The sequence below is a fragment of the Salvelinus fontinalis genome, chromosome 21 (genome assembly GCF_029448725.1).
Source record: "Salvelinus fontinalis isolate EN_2023a chromosome 21, ASM2944872v1, whole genome shotgun sequence".
Classification (NCBI taxonomy): Eukaryota; Metazoa; Chordata; class Actinopteri; order Salmoniformes; family Salmonidae; genus Salvelinus; species Salvelinus fontinalis.
In genome coordinates, this window is record NC_074685.1 from 40393571 (window position 1) to 40408762 (window position 15192).

Sequence of the window (15192 nt, forward strand, 5' to 3'; positions counted from 1 at the left end):
ATCCTTCATTTATATCATGTTGCTTTTTCTTACTGTCTCAACACATTATTTGTTTTGCTGCTATGTCTGAAGAGCACATTTATAGAGCCCTTTAACCTCTCTTGGATAGGGGGTGGTATTTTCACGTCTGGAAGAAAAGCGTGCCCAATGTAAACTGCCTGTTACTCAGGCCCAGAAGCTAGGATATGCATGTAATTGGTAGATTTGGATAGAAGACACTCTAAAGGTTCTAAAACTGTTCAAATCATGTCTATGAGTATAACATAACTGATATGGCAGGCGAAACCCCGAGGACAAACCATCCCTCCAAAAATTCAGCCTTCCACTGTTTCCAATGGCTTTCATGTTTATTATGAGGCAAAGTCCTCCCAGATTGCAGTTCCTAGGGCGTCCACTAGATGTCAACAGTCTTTAGAAAGACTTTCAGGCTGGTTTTTGGAAAAATGAACTAGAAGTTGTAGTTTTTCTAAGTTGCTCCCATTTTGGCTGTAGTGTTTCAATTGCGCTTGGGTGAAAGCGCGCCCTTTGTTATCTATCTCCAGTATTAAACATTCTATTCTCTGTCTTAAACGTAATTGTTTATTTACTTATTAGGGTACCTGAGGTTTGATTATAAGCGTTGTTTGACTTGTTTGGATAAGTTTATTGGTAACGTTTGGGATTCATTTTGTATGCATTTTGAAGAAGGGAAACCGGTGGATTATTGAATGAAGCGTGCCAGCTAAACAGAGTTTTTATGGATATAAAGAAGGACTTTATCGAACAAAAGGACCATTTGTGATGTAACTGGGACCTTTTGGAGTGCCAACAGAAGAAGATCTTCAAAGGTAAGGCATTTATTATATTGCTATTTCTGACTTTCGTGTCGCACCTGCCTGGTTGAAAAATGTTTTTCATGTTTTTGTATGCGGGGCGTTGTCCTCAGGTAATCGCATGGTGTGCTTTCACCGTAAAGCCTTTTTGAAATCTGACACAGTCCCTGGATAAACAAGAAGTTAAGCTTTATGTTGAAGTATAATACTTGTATTTTCATGAATGCTAAATATTTATATATTTACCGCTAGAGCACAGGACGAGGTGTGCTAAAGATGGCATCGGTGTAATTTCCCTTGAATGAATATCGAAACGCTACCAAAGTTTGAATTGACCCAAGAGATGATCACACTTAAGACTTGCACGAACAACAAAAAGGATGGCAGCAGTGGGATTCGAACCCAAGCCTCCAGAGAGACTGGAGCCTAAATCCAGCGCCTTAGACCACTCGGCCACACTACCCTTCACCGACAACAATCCCAAACTTTGTCATCTGTTACCTAAGCCTGCTAAGCTACCATTAAATTCGATCTCTTATTTTTTCTTTTTTCCTTTTGTATCCTTCATTTATATCATGTTGCTTTTTCTTACTGTCTCAACACATTATTTGTTTTGCTGCTATGTCTGAAGAGCACATTTATAGAGCCCTTTAACCTCTCTTGGGTAGGGGGTGGTATTTTCACGTCTGGAAGAAAAGCGTGCCCAATGTAAACTGCCTGTTACTCAGGCCCAGAAGCTAGGATATGCATGTAATTGGTAGATTTGGATAGAAGACACTCTAAAGGTTCTAAAACTGTTCAAATCATGTCAATGAGTATAACATAACTGATATGGCAGGCGAAACCCCGAGGACAAACCATCCCCCCAAAAATTCAGCCTTCCACTGTTTCCAATGGCTTTCATGTTTATTATGACGCAAAGTCCTCCCAGATTGCAGTTCCTAGGGCGTCCACTAGATGTCAACAGTCTTTAGAAAGACTTTCAGGCTGGTTTTTGGAAAAATGAGCTAGAAGTTGTAGTTTTTCTAAGTTGCTCCCATTTTGGCTGTAGTGTTTCAATTGCGCTTGGGTGAAAGCGCGCCCTTTGTTATCTATCTCCAGTATTAAACATTCTATTCTCTGTCTTAAACGTAATTGTTTATTTACTTATTAGGGTACCTGAGGTTTGATTATAAGCGTTGTTTGACTTGTTTGGATAAGTTTATTGGTAACGTTTGGGATTCATTTTGTATGCATTTTGAAGAAGGGAAACCGGTGGATTATTGAATGAAGCGTGCCAGCTAAACAGAGTTTTTATGGATATAAAGAAGGACTTTATCGAACAAAAGGACCATTTGTGATGTAACTGGGACCTTTTGGAGTGCCAACAGAAGAAGATCTTCAAAGGTAAGGCATTTATTATATTGCTATTTCTGACTTTCGTGTCGCACCTGCCTGGTTGAAAAATGTTTTTCATGTTTTTGTATGCGGGGCGTTGTCCTCAGGTAATCGCATGGTGTGCTTTCACCGTAAAGCCTTTTTGAAATCTGACACAGTCCCTGGATAAACAAGAAGTTAAGCTTTATGTTGAAGTATAATACTTGTATTTTCATGAATGCTAAATATTTATATATTTACCGCTAGAGCACAGGACGAGGTGTGCTAAAGATGGCATCGGTGTAATTTCCCTTGAATGAATATCGAAACGCTACCAAAGTTTGAATTGACCCAAGAGATGACCACACTTAAGACTTGCACGAACAACAAAAAGGATGGCAGCAGTGGGATTCGAACCCACGCCACCAGAGAGACTGGAGCCTAAATCCAGCGCCTTAGACCACTCGGCCACACTACCCTTCACCATCAACAAGCCCAAACTTTGTCATCTGTTACCTAAGCCTGCTAAGCTACCATTAATTTCGGTCTCTTATTTTTTCTATTTTCCTTTTGTATCCTTCATTTATATCATGTTGCTTTTTCTTACTGTCTCAACACATTATTTGTTTTGCTGCTATGTCTGAAGAGCACATTTATTGAGCCCTTTAACCTCTCTTGGGTAGGGGGCGGTATTTTCACGTCCGGAAGAAAAGCGTGCCCAATGTAAACTGCCTGTTACTCAGGCCCAGAAGCTAGGATATGCATATAATTGGTAGATTTGGATAGAAGACACTCTAAAGGTTCTAAAACTGTTAAAACCATGTCTATGAGTATAACAGGACTGATATGGCAGGCGAAACCCCGAGGACAAACTATCCCCCCAAAAATTCAGCCTTCCACTGTTTCCAATGGCTTTCATGTTTATTATGACGCAAAGTCCTCCCAGATTGCAGTTCCTAGGGCGTCCACTAGATGTCAACAGTCTTTAGAAAGACTTTCAGGCTGGTTTTTGGAAAAATGAGCTAGAAGTTGTAGTTTTTCTAAGTTGCTCCCATTTTGGCTGTAGTGTTTCAATTGCGCTTGGGTGAAAGCGCGCCCTTTGTTATTTATCTCCAGTATTAAACATTCTATTCTCTGTCTTAAACGTAATTGTTTATTTACTTATTAGGGTACCTGAGGTTTGATTATAAGCGTTGTTTGACTTGTTTGGATAAGTTTATTGGTAACGTTTGGGATTCATTTTGTATGCATTTTGAAGAAGGGAAACCGGTGGATTATTGAATGAAGCGTGCCAGCTAAACAGAGTTTTTATGGATATAAAGAAGGACTTTATCGAACAAAAGGACCATTTGTGATGTAACTGGGACCTTTTGGAGTGCCAACAGAAGAAGATCTTCAAAGGTAAGGCATTTATTATATTGCTATTTCTGACTTTCGTGTCGCACCTGCCTGGTTGAAAAATGTTTTTCATGTTTTTGTATGCGGGGCGTTGTCCTCAGGTAATCGCATGGTGTGCTTTCACCGTAAAGCCTTTTTGAAATCTGACACAGTGGCTGGATTAACAAGAAGTTAAGCTTTATGCTGAAGTATAATACTTGTATTTTCATGAATGCTAAATATTTATATATTTACCGCTAGAGCACAGGACGAGGTGTGCTAAAGATGGCATCGGTGTAATTTCCCTTGAATGAATATCGAAACGCTACCAAAGTTTGAATTGACCCAAGAGATGAACACACTTAAGACTTGCACGAACAACAAAAAGGATGGCAGCAGTGGGTTTTCAAACCCACGCCTCCAGAGAGACTGGAGCCTAAATCCAGTGCCTTAGACCACTCGGCCACACTACCCTTCACCGACAACAATCCCAAACTTTGTCATCTGTTACCTAAGCCTTATAAGCTACCATTAATTTCGGTCTCTTATTTTTTATTTTTTCCTTTTGTATCCTTCATTTATATCATGTTGCTTTTTCTTACTGTCTCAACACATTATTTGTTTTGCTGCTATGTCTGAAGAGCACATTTATTGAGCCCTTTAACCTCTCTTGGGTAGGGGGCGGTATTTTCACGTCCGGAAGAAAAGCGTGCCCAATGTAAACTGCCTGTTACTCAGGCCTAGAAGCTAGGATATGCATGTAATTGGTAGATTTGGATAGAAGACACTCTAAAGGTTCTAAAACTGTTCAAATCATGTCTATGAGTATAACATAACTGATATGGCAGGCGAAACCCCGAGGACAAACTATCCCCCCAAAAATTCAGCCTTCCACTGTTTCCAATGGCTTTCATGTTTATTATGACGCAAAGTCCTCCCAGATTGCAGTTCCTCGGGCGTCCACTAGATGTCAACAGTCTTTAGAAAGACTTTCAGGCTGGTTTTTGGAAAAATGAGCTAGAAGTTGTAGTTTTTCTAAGTTGCTCCCATTTTGGCTGTAGTGTTTCAATTGCGCTTGGGTGAAAGCGCGCCCTTTGTTATCTATCTCCAGTATTAAACATTCTATTCTCTGTCTTAAACGTAATTGTTTATTTACTTATTAGGGTACCTGAGGTTTGATTATAAGCGTTGTTTGACTTGTTTGGATAAGTTTATTGGTAACGTTTGGGATTCATTTTGTATGCATTTTGAAGAAGGGAAACCGGTGGATTATTGAATGAAGCGTGCCAGCTACACAGAGTTTTTATGGATATAAAGAAGGACTTTATCGAACAAAAGGACCATTTGTGATGTAACTGGGACCTTTTGGAGTGCCAACAGAAGAAGATCTTCAAAGGTAAGGCATTTATTATATTGCTATTTCTGACTTTCGTGTCGCACCTGCCTGGTTGAAAAATGTTTTTCATGTTTTTGTATGCGGGGCGTTGTCCTCAGGTAATCGCATGGTGTGCTTTCACCGTAAAGCCTTTTTGAAATCTGACACAGTGGCTGGATAAACAAGAAGTTAAGCTTTATGTGTGAAGTATAATACTTGTATTTAAATGAATGCTAAATATTTATATATTTACCGCTAGAGCACAGGACGAGGTGTGCTAAAGATGGCATCGGTGTAATTTCCCTTGAATGAATATCGAAACGCTACCAAAGTTTGAATTGACCCAAGAGATGACCACACTTAAGACTTGCACGAACAACAAAAAGGACGGCAGCGGTGGGATTCGAACCCACGCCTCCAGAGAGACTGGAGCCTAATTCCAAGGCCTTAGACCACTCGGCCACACTACCCTTCACCGTCAACAAGCCCAAACTTTGTCATCTGTTACCTAAGCCTGCTAAGCTACCATTAATTTCGGTCTCTTATTTTTTATTTTTTCCTTTTGTATCCTTCATTTATATCATGTTGCTTTTTCTTACTGTCTCAACACATTATTTGTTTTGCTGCTATGTCTGAAGAGCACATTTATAGAGCCCTTTAACCTCTCTTGGGTAGGGGGCGGTATTTTCACGTCCGGAAGAAAAGCGTGCCCAATGTAAACTGCCTGTTACTCAGGCCTAGAAGCTAGGATATGCATGTAATTGGTAGATTTGGATAGAAGACACTCTAAAGGTTCTAAAACTGTTCAAATCATGTCTATGAGTATAACATAACTGATATGGCAGGCGAAACCCCGAGGACAAACTATCCCCCCAAAAATTCAGCCTTCCACTGTTTCCAATGGCTTTCATGTTTATTATGACGCAAAGTCCTCCCAGATTGCAGTTCCTAGGGCGTCCACTAGATGTCAACAGTCTTTAGAAAGACTTTCAGGCTGGTTTTTGGAAAAATGAGCTAGAAGTTGTAGTTTTTCTAAGTTGCTCCCATTTTGGCTGTAGTGTTTCAATTGCGCTTGGGTGAAAGCGCGCCCTTTGTTATTTATCTCCAGTATTAAACATTCTATTCTCTGTCTTAAACGTAAATGTTTATTTACTTATTAGGGTACCTGAGGTTTGATTATAAGCGTTGTTTGACTTGTTTGGATAAGTTTATTGGTAACGTTTGGGATTCATTTTGTATGCATTTTGAAGAAGGGAAACCGGTGGATTATTGAATGAAGCGTGCCAGCTAAACAGAGTTTTAATGGATATAAAGAAGGACTTTATCGAACAAAAGGACCATTTGTGATGTAACTGGGACCTTTTGGAGTGCCAACAGAAGAAGATCTTCAAAGGTAAGGCATTTATTATATTGCTATTTCTGACTTTCGTGTCGCACCTGCCTGGTTGAAAAATGTTTTTCATGTTTTTGTATGCGGGGCGTTGTCCTCAGGTAATCGCATGGTGTGCTTTCACCGTAAAGCCTTTTTGAAATCTGACACAGTGGCTGGATAAACAAGAAGTTAAGCTTTATGTGTGAAGTATAATACTTGTATTAAATGAATGCTAAATATTTATATATTTACCGCTAGAGCACAGGACGAGGTGTTCTAAAGATGGCATCGGTGTAATTTCCCTTGAATGAATATCGAAACGCTACCAAAGTTTGAATTGACCCAAGAGATGACCACACTTAAGACTTGCACGAACAACAAAAAGGATGGCAGCGGTGGGATTCGAACCCACGCCTCCAGAGAGACTGGAGCCTAATTCCAAGGCCTTAGACCACTCGGCCACACTACCCTTCACCGTCAACAAGCCCAAACTTTGTCATCTGTTACCTAAGCCTGCTAAGCTACCATTAATTTCGGTCTCTTATTTTTTATTTTTTCCTTTTGTATCCTTCATTTATATCATGTTGCTTTTTCCTACTGTCTCAACACATTATTTGTTTTGCTGCTATGTCTGAAGAGCACATTTATAGAGCCCTTTAAACTCTCTTGGGTAGGGGGCGGTATTTTCACGTCCGGAAGAAAAGCGTGCCCAATGTAAACTGCCTGTTACTCAGGCCTAGAAGCTAGGATATGCATGTAATTGGTAGATTTGGATAGAAGACACTCTAAAGGTTCTAAAACTGTTCAAATCATGTCTATGAGTATAACATAACTGATATGGCAGGCGAAACCCCGAGGACAAACTATCCCCCCAAAAATTCAGCCTTCCACTGTTTCCAATGGCTTTCATGTTTATTATGAGGCAAAGTCCTCCCAGATTGCAGTTCCTAGGGCGTCCACTAGATGTCAACAGTCTTTAGAAAGACTTTCAGGCTGGTTTTTGGAAAAATGAGCTAGAAGTTGTAGTTTTTCTAAGTTGCTCCCATTTTGGCTGTAGTGTTTCAATTGCGCTTGGGTGAAAGCGCGCCCTTTGTTATTTATCTCCAGTATTAAACATTCTATTCTCTGTCTTAAACGTAATTGTTTATTTACTTATTAGGGTACCTGAGGTTTGATTATAAGCGTTGTTTGACTTGTTTGGATAAGTTTATTGGTAACGTTTGGGATTCATTTTGTATGCATTTTGAAGAAGGGAAACCGGTGGATTATTGAATGAAGCGTGCCAGCTAAACAGAGTTTTTATGGATATAAAGAAGGACTTTATCGAACAAAAGGACCATTTGTGATGTAACTGGGACCTTTTGGAGTGCCAACAGAAGAAGATCTTCAAAGGTAAGGCATTTATTATATTGCTCTTTCTGACTTTCGTGTCGCACGTGCCTGGTTGAAAAATGTTTTTCATGTTTTTGTATGCGGGGCGTTGTCCTCAGGTAATCGCATGGTGTGCTTTCACCGTAAAGCCTTTTTGAAATCTGACACAGTGGCTGGATAAACAAGAAGTTAAGCTTTATGTTGAAGTATAATACTTGTATTTTCATGAATGCTAAATATTTATATATTTACCGCTAGAGCACAGGACGAGGTGTGCTAAAGATGGCATCGGTGTAATTTCCCTTGAATGAATATCGAAACGCTACCAAAGTTTGAATTGACCCAAGAGATGATCACACTTAAGACTTGCACGAACAACAAAAAGGAGGGCAGCAGTGGGATTCGAACCCACGCCTCCAGAGAGACTGGAGCCTAAATCCAGCGCCTTAGACCACCCGGCCACACTACCCTTCACCATCAACAAGCCCAAACTTTGTCATCTGTTACCTAAGCCTGCTAAGCTACCATTAATTTCGGTCTCTTATTTTTTCTATTTTCCTTTTGTATCCTTCATTTATATCATGTTGCTTTTTCTTACTGTCTCAACACATTATTTGTTTTGCTGCTATGTCTGAAGAGCACATTTATTGAGCCCTTTAACCTCTCTTGGGTAGGGGGCGGTATTTTCACGTCCGGAAGAAAAGCGTGCCCAATGTAAACTGCCTGTTACTCAGGCCTAGAAGCTAGGATATGCATGTAATTGGTAGATTTGGATAGAAGACACTCTAAAGGTTCTAAAACTGTTCAAATCATGTCTATGAGTATAACATAACTGATATGGCAGGCGAAACCCCGAGGACAAACTATCAACCCAAAAATTCAGCCTTCCACTGTTTCCAATGGCTTTCATGTTTATTATGACGCAAAGTCCTCCCAGATTGCAGTTCCTCGGGCGTCCACTAGATGTCAACAGTCTTTAGAAAGACTTTCAGGCTGGTTTTTGGAAAAATGAGCTAGAAGTTGTAGTTTTTCTAAGTTGCTCCCATTTTGGCTGTAGTGTTTCAATTGCGCTTGGGTGAAAGCGCGCCCTTTGTTATCTATCTCCAGTATTAAACATTCTATTCTCTGTCTTAAACGTAATTGTTTATTTACTTATTAGGGTACCTGAGGTTTGATTATAAGCGTTGTTTGACTTGTTTGGATAAGTTTATTGGTAACGTTTGGGATTCATTTTGTATGCATTTTGAAGAAGGGAAACCGGTGGATTATTGAATGAAGCGTGCCAGCTAAACAGAGTTTTTATGGATATAAAGAAGGACTTTATCGAACAAAAGGACCATTTGTGATGTAACTGGGACCTTTTGGAGTGCCAACAGAAGAAGATCTTCAAAGGTAAGGCATTTATTATATTGCTATTTCTGACTTTCGTGTCGCACCTGCCTGGTTGAAAAATGTTTTTCATGTTTTTGTATGCGGGGCGTTGTCCTCAGGTAATCGCATGGTGTGCTTTCACCGTAAAGCCTTTTTGAAATCTGACACAGTCCCTGGATAAACAAGAAGTTAAGCTTTATGTTGAAGTATAATACTTGTATTTTCATGAATGCTAAATATTTATATATTTACCGCTAGAGCACAGGACGAGGTGTGCTAAAGATGGCATCGGTGTAATTTCCCTTGGATGAATATCGAAACGCTACCAAAGTTTGAATTGACCCAAGAGATGATCACACTTAAGACTTGCACGAACAACAAAAAGGATGGCAGCAGTGGGATTCGAACCCACGCCTCCAGAGAGACTGGAGCCTAAATCCAGCGCCTTAGACCACTCGGCCACACTACCCTTAACCGTCAACAAGCCCAAACTTTGTCATCTGTTACCTAAGCCTGCTAAGCTACCATTAATTTCGGTCTCTTATTTTTTATTTTTTCCTTTTGTATCCTTCATTTATATCATGTTGCTTTTTCTTACTGTCTCAACACATTATTTGTTTTGCTGCTATGTCTGAAGAGCACATTTATTGAGCCCTTTAACCTCTCTTGGGTAGGGGGCGGTATTTTCACGTCCGGAAGAAAAGCGTGCCCAATGTAAACTGCCTGTTACTCAGGCCTAGAAGCTAGGATATGCATGTAATTGGTAGATTTGGATAGAAGACACTCTAAAGGTTCTAAAACTGTTCAAATCATGTCTATGAGTATAACATAACTGATATGGCAGGCGAAACCCCGAGGACAAACTATCCCCCCAAAAATTCAGCCTTCCACTGTTTCCAATGGCTTTCATGTTTATTATGACGCAAAGTCCTCCCAGATTGCAGTTCCTAGGGCGTCCACTAGATGTCAACAGTCTTTAGAAAGACTTTCAGGCTGGTTTTTGGAAAAATGAGCTAGAAGTTGTAGTTTTTCTAAGTTGCTCCCATTTTGGCTGTAGTGTTTCAATTGCGCTTGGGTGAAAGCGCGCCCTTTGTTATTTATCTCCAGTATTAAACATTCTATTCTCTGTCTTAAACGTAAATGTTTATTTACTTATTAGGGTACCTGAGGTTTGATTATAAGCGTTGTTTGACTTGTTTGGATAAGTTTATTGGTAACGTTTGGGATTCATTTTGTATGCATTTTGAAGAAGGGAAACCGGTGGATTATTGAATGAAGCGTGCCAGCTAAACAGAGTTTTTATGGATATAAAGGACTTTATCGAACAAAAGGACCATTTGTGATGTAACTGGGACCTTTTGGAGTGCCAACAGAAGAAGATCTTCAAAGGTAAGGCATTTATTATATTGCTATTTCTGACTTTCGTGTCGCACCTGCCTGGTTGAAAAATGTTTTTCATGTTTTTGTATGCGGGGCGTTGTCCTCAGGTAATCGCATGGTGTGCTTTCACCGTAAAGCCTTTTTGAAATCTGACACAGTGGCTGGATAAACAAGAAGTTAAGCTTTATGTGTGAAGTATAATACTTGTATTTAAATGAATGCTAAATATTTATATATTTACCGCTAGAGCACAGGACGAGGTGTGCTAAAGATGGCATCGGTGTAATTTCCCTTGAATGAATATCGAAACGCTACCAAAGTTTGAATTGACCCAAGAGATGACCACACTTAAGACTTGCACGAACAACAAAAAGGATGGCAGCGGTGGGATTCGAACCCACGCCTCCAGAGAGACTGGAGCCTAATTCCAAGGCCTTAGACCACTCGGCCACACTACCCTTCACCGTCAACAAGCCCAAACTTTGTCATCTGTTACCTAAGCCTGCTAAGCTACCATTAATTTCGGTCTCTTATTTTTTCTTTTTTCCTTTTGTATCCTTCATTTATATCATGTTGCTTTTTCTTACTGTCTCAACACATTATTTGTTTTGCTGCTATGTCTGAAGAGCACATTTATAGAGCCCTTTAACCTCTCTTGGGTAGGGGGCGGTATTTTCACGTCCGGAAGAAAAGCGTGCCCAATGTAAACTGCCTGTTACTCAGGCCTAGAAGCTAGGATATGCATGTAATTGGTAGATTTGGATAGAAGACACTCTAAAGGTTCTAAAACTGTTCAAATCATGTCTATGAGTATAACATAACTGATATGGCAGGCAAAACCCAGAGGACAAACTATCCCCCCAAAATTTCAGCCTTCCACTGTTTCCAATGGCTTTCATGTTTATTATGACGCAAAGTCCTCCCAGATTGCAGTTCCTAGGGCGTCCACTAGATGTCAACAGTCTTTAGAAAGACTTTCAGGCTGGTTTTTGGAAAAATGAGCTAGAAGTTGTAGTTTTTCTAAGTTGCTCCCATTTTGGCTGTAGTGTTTCAATTGCGCTTGGGTGAAAGCGCGCCCTTTGTTATTTATCTCCAGTATTAAACATTCTATTCTCTGTCTTAAACGTAAATGTTTATTTACTTATTAGGGTACCTGAGGTTTGATTATAAGCGTTGTTTGACTTGTTTGGATAAGTTTATTGGTAACGTTTGGGATTCATTTTGTATGCATTTTGAAGAAGGGAAACCGGTGGATTATTGAATGAAGCGTGCCAGCTACACAGAGTTTTTATGGATATAAAGAAGGACTTTATCGAACAAAAGGACCATTTGTGATGTAACTGGGACCTTTTGGAGTGCCAACAGAAGAAGATCTTCAAAGGTAAGGCATTTATTATATTGCTATTTCTGACTTTCGTGTCGCACGTGCCTGGTTGAAAAATGTTTTTCATGTTTTTGTATGCGGGGCGTTGTCCTCAGGTAATCGCATGGTGTGCTTTCACCGTAAAGCCTTTTTGAAATCTGACACAGTGGCTGGATAAACAAGAAGTTAAGCTTTATGTTGAAGTATAATACTTGTATTTTCATGAATGCTAAATATTTATATATTTACCGCTAGAGCACAGGACGAGGTGTGCTAAAGATGGCATCGGTGTAATTTCCCTTGAATGAATATCGAAACGCTACCAAAGTTTGAATTGACCCAAGAGATGATCACACTTAAGACTTGCACGAACAACAAAAAGGATGGCAGCAGTGGGATTCGAACCCACGCCTCCAGAGAGACTGGAGCCTAAATCCAGCGCCTTAGACCACCCGGCCACACTACCCTTCACCATCAACAAGCCCAAACTTTGTCATCTGTTACCTAAGCCTGCTAAGCTACCATTAATTTCGGTCTCTTATTTTTTCTATTTTCCTTTTGTATCCTTCATTTATATCATGTTGCTTTTTCTTACTGTCTCAACACATTATTTGTTTTGCTGCTATGTCTGAAGAGCACATTTATTGAGCCCTTTAACCTCTCTTGGGTAGGGGGCGGTATTTTCACGTCCGGAAGAAAAGCGTGCCCAATGTAAACTGCCTGTTACTCAGGCCTAGAAGCTAGGATATGCATGTAATTGGTAGATTTGGATAGAAGACACTCTAAAGGTTCTAAAACTGTTCAAATCATGTCTATGAGTATAACATAACTGATATGGCAGGCGAAACCCCGAGGACAAACTATCAACCCAAAAATTCAGCCTTCCACTGTTTCCAATGGCTTTCATGTTTATTATGACGCAAAGTCCTCCCAGATTGCAGTTCCTCGGGCGTCCACTAGATGTCAACAGTCTTTAGAAAGACTTTCAGGCTGGTTTTTGGAAAAATGAGCTAGAAGTTGTAGTTTTTCTAAGTTGCTCCCATTTTGGCTGTAGTGTTTCAATTGCGCTTGGGTGAAAGCGCGCCCTTTGTTATCTATCTCCAGTATTAAACATTCTATTCTCTGTCTTAAACGTAATTGTTTATTTACTTATTAGGGTACCTGAGGTTTGATTATAAGCGTTGTTTGACTTGTTTGGATAAGTTTATTGGTAACGTTTGGGATTCATTTTGTATGCATTTTGAAGAAGGGAAACCGGTGGATTATTGAATGAAGCGTGCCAGCTAAACAGAGTTTTTATGGATATAAAGAAGGACTTTATCGAACAAAAGGACCATTTGTGATGTAACTGGGACCTTTTGGAGTGCCAACAGAAGAAGATCTTCAAAGGTAAGGCATTTATTATATTGCTATTTCTGACTTTCGTGTCGCACCTGCCTGGTTGAAAAATGTTTTTCATGTTTTTGTATGCGGGGCGTTGTCCTCAGGTAATCGCATGGTGTGCTTTCACCGTAAAGCCTTTTTGAAATCTGACACAGTCCCTGGATAAACAAGAAGTTAAGCTTTATGTTGAAGTATAATACTTGTATTTTCATGAATGCTAAATATTTATATATTTACCGCTAGAGCACAGGACGAGGTGTGCTAAAGATGGCATCGGTGTAATTTCCCTTGGATGAATATCGAAACGCTACCAAAGTTTGAATTGACCCAAGAGATGATCACACTTAAGACTTGCACGAACAACAAAAAGGATGGCAGCAGTGGGATTCGAACCCACGCCTCCAGAGAGACTGGAGCCTAAATCCAGCGCCTTAGACCACTCGGCCACACTACCCTTAACCGTCAACAAGCCCAAACTTTGTCATCTGTTACCTAAGCCTGCTAAGCTACCATTAATTTCGGTCTCTTATTTTTTATTTTTTCCTTTTGTATCCTTCATTTATATCATGTTGCTTTTTCTTACTGTCTCAACACATTATTTGTTTTGCTGCTATGTCTGAAGAGCACATTTATTGAGCCCTTTAACCTCTCTTGGGTAGGGGGCGGTATTTTCACGTCCGGAAGAAAAGCGTGCCCAATGTAAACTGCCTGTTACTCAGGCCTAGAAGCTAGGATATGCATGTAATTGGTAGATTTGGATAGAAGACACTCTAAAGGTTCTAAAACTGTTCAAATCATGTCTATGAGTATAACATAACTGATATGGCAGGCGAAACCCCGAGGACAAACTATCCCCCCAAAAATTCAGCCTTCCACTGTTTCCAATGGCTTTCATGTTTATTATGACGCAAAGTCCTCCCAGATTGCAGTTCCTAGGGCGTCCACTAGATGTCAACAGTCTTTAGAAAGACTTTCAGGCTGGTTTTTGGAAAAATGAGCTAGAAGTTGTAGTTTTTCTAAGTTGCTCCCATTTTGGCTGTAGTGTTTCAATTGCGCTTGGGTGAAAGCGCGCCCTTTGTTATTTATCTCCAGTATTAAACATTCTATTCTCTGTCTTAAACGTAAATGTTTATTTACTTATTAGGGTACCTGAGGTTTGATTATAAGCGTTGTTTGACTTGTTTGGATAAGTTTATTGGTAACGTTTGGGATTCATTTTGTATGCATTTTGAAGAAGGGAAACCGGTGGATTATTGAATGAAGCGTGCCAGCTAAACAGAGTTTTTATGGATATAAAGGACTTTATCGAACAAAAGGACCATTTGTGATGTAACTGGGACCTTTTGGAGTGCCAACAGAAGAAGATCTTCAAAGGTAAGGCATTTATTATATTGCTATTTCTGACTTTCGTGTCGCACCTGCCTGGTTGAAAAATGTTTTTCATGTTTTTGTATGCGGGGCGTTGTCCTCAGGTAATCGCATGGTGTGCTTTCACCGTAAAGCCTTTTTGAAATCTGACACAGTGGCTGGATAAACAAGAAGTTAAGCTTTATGTGTGAAGTATAATACTTGTATTTAAATGAATGCTAAATATTTATATATTTACCGCTAGAGCACAGGACGAGGTGTGCTAAAGATGGCATCGGTGTAATTTCCCTTGAATGAATATCGAAACGCTACCAAAGTTTGAATTGACCCAAGAGATGACCACACTTAAGACTTGCACGAACAACAAAAAGGATGGCAGCGGTGGGATTCGAACCCACGCCTCCAGAGAGACTGGAGCCTAATTCCAAGGCCTTAGACCACTCGGCCACACTACCCTTCACCGTCAACAAGCCCAAACTTTGTCATCTGTTACCTAAGCCTGCTAAGCTACCATTAATTTCGGTCTCTTATTTTTTCTTTTTTCCTTTTGTATCCTTCATTTATATCATGTTGCTTTTTCTTACTGTCTCAACACATTATTTGTTTTGCTGCTATGTCTGAAGAGCACATTTATAGAGCCCTTTAACCTCTCTTGGGTAGGGGG

General features: G+C 40.0%; 11 non-coding genes across 11 annotated transcripts; all 11 read right to left on the bottom strand.

The window, feature by feature from the left end:
• Positions 1–1193: 1193 nt before the first annotated feature.
• trnal-uag (transfer RNA leucine (anticodon UAG)) lies at positions 1194–1275 on the bottom strand. Its single transcript has one exon. It is a non-coding gene; the product is annotated as a tRNA-Leu (tRNA).
• A 1289-nt stretch (positions 1276–2564) lies between these two features.
• Positions 2565–2646, bottom strand: trnal-uag (transfer RNA leucine (anticodon UAG)). Its single transcript has one exon. It is a non-coding gene; the product is annotated as a tRNA-Leu (tRNA).
• A 1289-nt stretch (positions 2647–3935) lies between these two features.
• On the bottom strand, positions 3936–4018 carry trnal-uag (transfer RNA leucine (anticodon UAG)). Its single transcript has one exon. It is a non-coding gene; the product is annotated as a tRNA-Leu (tRNA).
• Positions 4019–5308: 1290 nt separating this feature from the next.
• Positions 5309–5390, bottom strand: trnal-uag (transfer RNA leucine (anticodon UAG)). The gene has a single exon. It is a non-coding gene; the product is annotated as a tRNA-Leu (tRNA).
• Positions 5391–6679: 1289 nt separating this feature from the next.
• On the bottom strand, positions 6680–6761 carry trnal-uag (transfer RNA leucine (anticodon UAG)). The gene has a single exon. It is a non-coding gene; the product is annotated as a tRNA-Leu (tRNA).
• A 1289-nt stretch (positions 6762–8050) lies between these two features.
• trnal-uag (transfer RNA leucine (anticodon UAG)) lies at positions 8051–8132 on the bottom strand. The gene has a single exon. It is a non-coding gene; the product is annotated as a tRNA-Leu (tRNA).
• Positions 8133–9421: 1289 nt separating this feature from the next.
• trnal-uag (transfer RNA leucine (anticodon UAG)) lies at positions 9422–9503 on the bottom strand. Its single transcript has one exon. It is a non-coding gene; the product is annotated as a tRNA-Leu (tRNA).
• A 1287-nt stretch (positions 9504–10790) lies between these two features.
• trnal-uag (transfer RNA leucine (anticodon UAG)) lies at positions 10791–10872 on the bottom strand. The gene has a single exon. It is a non-coding gene; the product is annotated as a tRNA-Leu (tRNA).
• Positions 10873–12161: 1289 nt separating this feature from the next.
• On the bottom strand, positions 12162–12243 carry trnal-uag (transfer RNA leucine (anticodon UAG)). Its single transcript has one exon. It is a non-coding gene; the product is annotated as a tRNA-Leu (tRNA).
• A 1289-nt stretch (positions 12244–13532) lies between these two features.
• trnal-uag (transfer RNA leucine (anticodon UAG)) lies at positions 13533–13614 on the bottom strand. The gene has a single exon. It is a non-coding gene; the product is annotated as a tRNA-Leu (tRNA).
• Positions 13615–14901: 1287 nt separating this feature from the next.
• trnal-uag (transfer RNA leucine (anticodon UAG)) lies at positions 14902–14983 on the bottom strand. The gene has a single exon. It is a non-coding gene; the product is annotated as a tRNA-Leu (tRNA).
• Positions 14984–15192: the final 209 nt, after the last annotated feature.